The sequence below is a fragment of the Megascapheus bottae genome, chromosome X, assembly GCF_031878675.1.
Source record: "Megascapheus bottae isolate mThoBot1 chromosome X, mThoBot2.hap1, whole genome shotgun sequence".
Lineage (NCBI taxonomy): Eukaryota > Metazoa > Chordata > Mammalia > Rodentia > Geomyidae > Megascapheus > Megascapheus bottae.
In genome coordinates this window covers 31,842,527-31,851,992 of record NC_143547.1, presented here as the reverse complement: position 1 = coordinate 31,851,992, position 9,466 = coordinate 31,842,527, and the positions used below count along the sequence as shown (strand labels likewise).

The following is a 9,466-nucleotide window of genomic DNA, read 5'->3' as shown; positions in this document are numbered from 1 at the left end:
ATTCCTAACCTGCAGTAGAGCAGCAGAGTCTCCAGGAACAGATGTACATTGATGTACGAAGTTTCACACCCCAAGTAAGCTTCCTATCATCAAAGACTTTCCACAGCCTGTGGAAGAAAAGGCTGGAGTCTTCACAAAGTCAATACAAGCCATGAGATTCACAGCGGCTGTAAAGGACAGTAAATAGAAGATTAAGATTCCAGCTCTGTGCATGGATAATAGCTTTGTGAAAAACACTGAATTGGAGGATTCCTTTCTAGAGTGTAAAATGCCACACTCAATTTATGATTGGTCATCACCCTACTCCATGTCTCGATGTATCTAGACAGAATGAAGCAGGAGTCTGGAGTTGGAAATACTGCTGTTACATCATGAATTTTACATGGAAAGGTGTTGAGCAGCTAGGAAAATCCTGGGGATTCATTTCTATTTTTTTTTGCCAGTCCTGGGGCTTAAAGTCAAGGTCCTGGTCAATTGAGCCACAGCAACACTTCCGGCTCTTTCTATATATGTGGTACCAAGGAATCAAACCTGGGTCTTCGTGTATACTAGGCAAGCACTCCCCACTAGACCAAACTCCCAGCCCCTGTGGATTAATTTCTATATCCGGGAAAAAAAATGTTCTTCATATTACACACAAAGTGGGATCTTCTCTGATGACCACAGGCTGGCTTGTGCCCTCTGAAGAGCCTTCATCAACAAACAATGTAAAGACCCTCCACAGGTTGAATTGCTGATGGAAGATGTGAGGTAACAGATGAGTTAACCTGGATTCCAGAGAGAGAGCTGCTGCTGACAGGCAGGTGCTCTGGCGCCCTCTGGTGGACAAGAGTACACAGGGCATCCTGAAGCCCAAGATTCCCACTTAAATGAGGATGGTCATTGAGGGACAGATCCTCTGGACGGTCGTACACTTGGCTTTGAGGAACTTTGATAAGATCAGTACTCTCTGATCCAAGATCACACGGAAAGCTGCCCAAACTGACCTTTAAACAGCATCTGTCAAATGCTGTTATTTCCTCTTCCTGTGTCCTCCAGGCTGCTCTGTTGGGGCAGTGCTGAGAGAACCCCAAGAGTGGGGTGAAGTGATCCTCTCCTTTGAGAATAGTCCCAAAAGAAGAGCGGGGCAGTACACTCCCCCTCCAGCCACCACACTGAGTCCCAGCTTTTCCCAACTGATGAAGGATGCATGGGCAGGGTGGAATGTGAGAGGTTCCTACAAACACCTGCTGTGTCCAGGAGTTTGGAATGCTGCAGAATCAAGACAGGGTAGCCACACTGTCCCCAGCCTGGAGCCATGGGCCAAGATGGCCATTAAAAGAAATAGAAATGATATGATATTTGCTATAGCGCTTCTTTATCTAGGGGCTTTTGGGAGCTCAGATGAGAGGATGAAACTCAAAATCTATGGAGAACTGCCCAGCTCAGTGACAGGAAGAAGGACAGGTCAAGGCTCTCCATTCTTCTGGCCTCCTGTTCTCAGAGAGAGTCATCATCAGACCACAGCACTGCTGGCCAGGCACATCTCTGGGATCTAGGAGGCCTCTGGAGTCCAGTGGTCTCATCGCATCCTAATAGACCTCAAGAACAAAGGACCTGGGCTGGCGTATGGCTTAGTGGTAGAGTTCTTGCCTAGCGTGCATGAAGCCCTGGGTTTGATTCCTAAGTGCCACATAAACAAAAAAAGGCAGTAAATGGCATTGTAGCTCAGGTGGTAGACTGCTAGCCTTGATCAACAATAGATCAGAGACAGTGCCCAAGCCCTGAGTTCAAACCCAAGGACATTCAGAAAATCAAAACTGTATACAGGGCCCTTAGTCAACCTCAGTTAACATGGGAAGAAGCCCATTCTGTTGTTCTTCTCTTGACCTTCCATTCCATGAGATATGGAAGGGAAAATAACTTTCTTTGTGGCTCAGTTGCACTGTACCAGGACCCTTCCCTGTACCCAGCTTTCTACCCTCTCCCCAACTGCCAGAATGTGCCCTGATGTAAGTGGTCTGGGCTCTTGAGGATCAGTCCCTTTCTCTATCTCTAAGAGTATGGTCATCTCTCCAGTGATTTTCCTAAACTGAGCAAAGGGGGAAGAGACTCACCTCCCTCCCCCTTCAAATTTCATTATGGAAATTGGTTAAAATGAGTCATATGAAGAAATCGTGGCAGGGTGCACATGGACCATGCCTATAATCCTAGATACTCAAGAGACTGAGATCTGAGGATCACAGTTCAAAGCCAGCCTAGGCTTATCTCCAATTAAACACCAAAAAACTGAAATTGGTGCTGTAGCTCAAAGTTGTAGGGTGCTAGAATTGAACTGAAGACCTCAGGGACAGTACCCAGCCTCCATGACTCATTAGAAAAATAAAACAAAGAAACTCCATATGGGTTAGGTATATCCCTCTTCTGTGAAAAACTACAAAACAAACTACTTTCAAAAAAGCTGCACCAGACAAAACAGATTGGCACCAAGTAAAAACCAAGCTGTAAATATGCTTCAAGCCTTCCTGGTTCATATCCAGAATTCCAGATTGACAAACCAAGGAAATTATAAAAAGATGATCACAGTAAAGACCAAAAATGAAAAAAAGAAAAAGGAATAGTGTTTCTTGAAATCCTCTTCAGTGGGGGAGAAACAGAGTCCCACGGGTACTGGAAGTCCGGTGTGGTGTAGAGGCTGGACAATTCAGAACACACCTGGCCTACATCAAAATACCCTGATTCCCAAAACAAACCTCTCGTCTATTAATCACTACTACACTCATGTCAACATTCAGTCATATAAAACTGAAGGTAAGGATGCAAATAGAACAATTCCAAGAAATCATATTGAAAATTAATCCCTGAGGATGGTGAGATGAGTCGATGCAAACTGGATGGAAAACTACAACAGACACCAACAATCAAACAAGAGGAAAAGACAGGCTGGAAGGATGCTTGAAGACTTTTGGGACAAATAGGCAACTAAGAAATAATTTCAGGGGCCAGAAGCATAGCCTAGTGTTAGAGTGCTTAACTTGCATGCACAAATAAGTGGGTTTGATTCCTCAGTACCATATACACAGAAAAAGCTGGAAGTGGTGTTGTGGCTCAAGTGGCAGAGCTCTACCCTTGAGCAAAAAAAAAGAAAGAAAGAAAGAAAGAAAGAAAGAAAAGAAAAGAAAGCAAGTGTCCAAGCACAGTGCTTTGGCCCTGACTTCAAGCCCCAGGACTGGAAAAAAGAAATAATTTGAAATAACAATAAGCCACAGAGGTATACATATATGTAACTTCTATATCTACATTTGTAGATATAGAAGTACAACCCACGAAAATTAAGTTGGAAAGAAAACCGGAATTAGGAACCAAGTAAAGAATGTCCTGGGGCTGGAAGCATTGTCTAGTGGTAGACTGCTTGCACAAACAATGGTTCGATTCCTCAGGACCACATCCCCAGAAAAAGCCAGAAGTGTTGCTGTGGCTCAAGTGACAGAGCTCTAGCCATGAGGAAAATGTGTCCAAGAACAGTGCCCAGTCCCTTAGTAGAAGTTCCAGGACTGGGGGAAAAATAGAGAATATTCTGGAGCTCAAACATGAGCCCAGATCTTAAGGAGAATTTAGAAGGACTCACCACAAGCCATTTCAGTGAGTCCTCACTACTGGCATCTAGGTGACATCCAGGTCCTGGGAGGCAGAGGCAACACACTTGTGGTTTCCTGCTTTGACTGTGGCAGGGAGAAACACCATGGCTGAGTAATTAAAACAAAACTGTAAATCAGAAATATATGAATACAGAGACACATAAGGAGGAGGATTGAGACAGACACAGAAACTAAGAAATACAAGAATGAATCATTATGGATGTCAACAGACAGGTAAATTCCATGCGTAAAAGGATATATGCAGCATGAAGTAAAGAATAGAAACAACCAAACACAAACAGGAAACTTTAACCCACGCTGGGATACTTCTACTAAGAAGAGAAAATTCTGCACAAACAATCTGGACAGAAAAATTCAAGAAGTTTCCCGTTAGAGCTGTATTAAAAGATAAAAGCCAGACTGGAAGCACGGGTGAAGTCTAAGTGTGCAATGTGACTGAGATAGCAAGCACAATGAGGCCTCAGACATTACTTGCAAGTGGTGATAATAAATAAAAGAGAGCAACCTAAGAAAGACAACTGGAGCCTGGCGCCGGTGGCTCACATCTGTAATTCTAGGTACTTAGGAGGCTGAGATCTAAGGATTTGGTTCAAAGCCAGCCTTGGCACAAAAATCCATGAGCCTCTTATCTCCAATTAACTACCAGCAAACGGGAAGTGGTGCTGTGGCTCAAATTGTAGATTGCTGGCTATGAACTAAAGAGCTCAGGGACTACTCCCAGGCCCAGAGTTCAAGGATCATGACAGGAGTGGGAGGAGGACAAGGGGGGGGAGAAGAAGGAGAAGGAGGAGGAGGAAGAGAACGACGACAACAGTGAGACATAGAGTTAGGCTATATATGTGGTCCAGGAATGGAAAGGTGGTAGATTTGGGAGACAGCAGATGTCAGGACATGTCTGGCTTTCTCTGTAGCAGCCAGACTCACAAAACCAAAATCAACACAATAGTAATGAAATACATATGTAAACAAGTACCAAGTATGTAAGAGTGTCAATGAGTTGAACTCATGTTAATTCCACATAAGGAAGAGGGTATGATCCGTGTATATATCTCTGCACAAAAAAAGCACAGGAAACCACTAATGGAACAGTAAGGAAAACCAAGCTGAATACATGCTTGAAGTCTTCCTGGGCCATATATGGATTAACATATTCATAAAAACAACTACCGATGAAAAGATTCATGTACGCATGCTTACATGCATACATGAAAGTACATATGTTTATCCAGAAACCTCAGGACGAGTGAGCAACCAAACCAAGAATATCATCTAGTGGAAATCACAGTAAAGACCAAAAGCAAAAATGAGTAAGATTTACCTACATCCTCTTCAGTGGGTGAGAAAGAGTCCCACATGTGTGATCCAGGTAATGGGAGGCAGGAGTGGAGGTTGGACAGTTCAGGACACACCTGGAAGTGCTCACAAATCCCTGTCCCACAAAACAAAACATATGTCAATCAGTCACCAACTTGATCATGCAAAAATCAGTCATATCAAATAGTAGGTAAAAATAGGATGGATGACAGCCTCTTCCACAAATGTTGTTTGCAGAAGTGGTTATACACATGAAGAAATATAATGTTAGATCCTTATATATCACCCTGCACCGGAATCAATTTCAAATGGATCAAAAACCTCAAGGCATCTCAGATATCCTGATATCAAAGAACTTTGATATCCTCAGGTATCAAAGACCTCATACATCCTGAAAATATGACAGCAAAAAAATCAGAGAAATACTCGGGCTCCTTAGCACATACTGAAATTTTCTTAGTAAATACCCAGAAATACAACAAATCAAAGAATGGTTGGACAAATGGGACAACATTAAACTTCAGAACTTTTGTATGGCAAAGTACATTGCTAGCAACATAGAAAACACAGACTCGGAAAATATCTTCACTAGCTATATAACAGACATGGGCCTCTTATCTCAAATATAGGTAAAATTCAAAAACTGAAATGTCCCAAAAAAACAAACTCTCAAAGGAACTACAACCCCATTTAAAAGTGGGCTAAAGATTTAAAGACAGACTTTTTTGAATAGGAAAAAAGGAAGGGCCAAGAGACATATGAAGCAAATGCAAAAGAAATGCAAATCAAAACAACTTTGAGATTCCACCTCATTCCACATAGAATGACCATGATCAAAGAAATCTAATAAGTGGATGACCGCGGTGGCAGCAGTGGTGGTGGTCTCAGCTAGCAAGGGCAGCAGGCCAGGATTGGAGCATCGGCTGCATGGCCCCTGACCAGCCTTGCCGCTCCTGCCTGCAGGCTGGGCCATGAGCAGGACAACCAAGCGGTTACATGGGTGCAACATACAGCTGACTTACAGCTTTTTTTCCCAACTGCAGTGGGATGAATGGGTAGGGTGGAATGGGAGAGGCTCCTACAAACACCTGCTGTGCCCAGGAGTTTGGAATGCTGCAGAATCAAGACAGGATAGCCACACTGTCCCCAGCCTGGAGCCATGGGCCGAGCTGGCTATGAAAAGAAATAGAAATGATATGATATCTGCTACAGCGCTTCTTTATCTAGGGGCTTTTGGGAGCTCAGATGAGGGGATAGAAGTCAAAATCAATGGAGAACTGCCCAGTTCAGTGACAGGAAGAAAGACAGGTTAGGGCTCTCCACTCCTCTGGCCTCCAGTTCTCAGGGAGGGAAATCATCAGACCATAACACAGCTGGCCAGGCACATCTCTGGGATCCAGAAGGCCTCTGGAGACCAATGGTCTCATCGCATCCTAATAGACCTCAAGAACAAAGGTCCTGGGCTGGCGTATGGCTTACTGGTAGAGTTCTTGCCTAGCATGCATGAAGCCCTGGGTTGGATTCCTCAGTGCCACATAAACAAAAAAGGCAGTAAATGGCATTGTAGCTCAGGTGGTAGACTGCTGGCCTTAAGCAAAAGAAGCTCGAGGCCAGTGCTCAGACCCTGAGTTCAAACCACAGGACAATTTGCAAAGAAAATTTTTAAAAGGGTGGCTTTTTTGTCCTCAGTGAACTGGCGAAGAACTGCATGTAGTCACTCTGCTCTTGGGCTTCACTTATTTGAGATACTGAGGTGAAAAGAACATTCTTTGAGGTTAGTTGTTCTGTGCCAGGACCCATTCCTGTGCCCAGGTTTCTACCCTCTCCCCAACGTCCAGAACATGTGTTAAGAGCCACCTGGTCTGGGAACTTGAGCTTCTGTCCTTTTTTCTCTATCTCTCTCAGTGTGTGGGTCATCTCTTGGGCGATTTTCTTCAATTGAGCGAAGGGCCTAGGGAGCCATCTTGCCCCCTTCTCCCCATCAACTATCCTTCTTTAAATTGCTATGAAATGTCATATAAAAAACTCTGGCCCACTGAAGATCAATGGAATAGAACTGAAGACCCAGATATTAAACCACAGACATATGGCCACCTAATCTTTGACAAGGGAGCCAAAAAAATAGAATGGAAGAAAGACAGCCTCTTCAACAAGTTGTGCTGGCAGAACTGGTTAAGCACCTGCAGAAAAATAAGGTTGGACCCTTCTTTGTCACACTGCACTAGAATTAACTCCAAATGGATCAAAGACCTGGAGGTAAAAGCTGACACATTGAAAACTTTACAAGAAGGAATAAGAGACACACTAGGCCTCCTTGGCACAGGTCGAAACTTTCTTAATAAGGACCAAGAAACACAACAAATCAGAGAAAGGCTGGATAAGTGGGACTGCATTAAACTGCAGAGCTTTGGTATGGCAAAGGACATAGCTAGTAAATTAATTAGGAAGCCTACAGAATGGGAGAAGATCTTCACCAACCAAACAACAGACAAAGGCCTCATATCTAAAATATATCAACAACTCAAAAAATTGAATCAATCCAAAACTAATCTCCAAAGAAACAACCATCCCATTAAAAGATGGGCCAAAGACTAAAATAGAGTCTTCTCTGAAGAAGAAATAAAAATGGCCTATAGACACATGAAGAAATGCTCAACATCTCTGGTCATAAAAGAAATGCAAATCAAAACAACTCTGAGATTCCATCTCACTCCAGTGAGAATGACTAATCTAATCTAATAACAACAGATGCTAGAGGGATGTGGCCAGGAGGGATCACTACTACACTGTTGGTAGGAGTGCAAACTCGTTCAACCACTATGGAAAGCAGTATGGCAGTTCCTCAAAAGACTAAACATAGAGCTCCCCTATGACCCAGCAATTCCACTACTTGGCATTTACCCAACAGTCCAGAAACTAGGGCATACTAAATTCACTAGCACAATGATGTTCATTGCAGCAGTATTTACCATAGCAAAGATATGGAACCAACACAGATGTCCCTCAGTTGATGAGTGGATCAACAAGATGTGGTATTTGTACACAATGGAATTCTATGCTGCTGTCAGAAAGAATGACATCGCCCCATTTGTAAGGAAATGGAAAGACTTAGAAAAAATCATATTAAGTGAAGTAAGCCAGACTCAAAGGAACATAGGCCCAATAGTCTCCCTCATTTGTCATAATCAGTAGAAACCTTGGGCTCTCCTAGCAGAGATTTACAATAGAACAAAATCTAGAGATATTAGGCCAAATAGTACGACACTAAATATAAAGACCTCCAGGATAAGGAAACTAAAGCCATATAATGAGTGACTGTTGTCCTTAATGTACTATGTTATCGCTCATCTCTTTTGCCATCCCTTGGTTATCTCATATTGTTAAAATTTTTCACCTTGTTATCTGATATATTTTGTATGTGCTTAATTAGTTATTTGAAATTGGTTAGGGAAGGGGGGGAAATCAAGATAAGCAGGGGGAGGGTGGGAGGGAAATGGGGACCATGTCATGAGAAAGGGTGTTAATGTTTGTGAAGTTATGCACCTTCTATCTGATAAATATAATGTAACTCTTCTATTAATCACAATAAAAAATTATTTAAAAAAAAGAAAGAGCTTCACATTTGCCCAGCTGGTTGTCTACCACAAAAAAAACCCTCTGGCCCATAAGCCCTGGGAAATCAACACTGGAAACCCTTTTCACCAAGATGGTGCCGAAAGCTAAGAAGGGATCTCCTGCCTCTCCTCAAGCTGAAGCCAAGGAAAAGGCTTTGAAAGCCAGGAAAGCAGTGCTGAAAGGCACCCATAGCCACCAAAAGAAGATACACACTTCACCCACCTTCCAGTGGCCCAAGACCCTGCGGCTCCGGAGACAGCCCAAATATCCATGCAAGAGTGCTCCAAGGAGAAACAAGTGTGGCCACTAAGCTATTATCAAGTTCCCCCTGATGACTAAGTCAGCCATGAAGAAGACATAAGACAACAACATGCTTATGTTCATTGTGGATGTCAAAGCCAACAAGCATCAAATCAAACAGGCTGCGAAGAAGCTCTATGACATTGATGTGGCTATGGTCAATACCCTGATCAGGCCTGATGGAGAGAAGAAGGCATATGTTCGACTGGCTCTTGACTATGATGCTCTAGATGTTGCCAACATAATTGGAATCATCTAAACCGCATCCAGCGGGCTAATTATAAATATACATCTTTTTCCCATTAAAACATAAAAAAAAAACCTCTGGCCCAATACACCAAAAGATCGGTGTGATGGTTTTTTGGCCGCTCACCTAGTATTCAAATCTCTCTTGACTTCTGCTCATTTCTCCTGTGTGAAACAATATACCGTATCATAGGATAAATCTATGACATAGGAAAATATGTATTTGTATAGACATTTTTAATGCTGTTGTTTTTCCCCTCCTTTTTAAAACTTTGTCATTGGCCTAAGAATGTAGTTCCTGGAACAATTTTTTCTTAGAGTATTTTCCTTACACCTCTTTAGCTACAGGGTGG

General features: G+C 42.9%; 1 pseudogene; it reads left to right on the top strand.

The window, feature by feature from the left end:
• Positions 1–8,658: 8,658 nt before the first annotated feature.
• Positions 8,659–9,126, top strand: LOC150040759 (large ribosomal subunit protein uL23 pseudogene; annotated as a pseudogene).
• Positions 9,127–9,466: the final 340 nt, after the last annotated feature.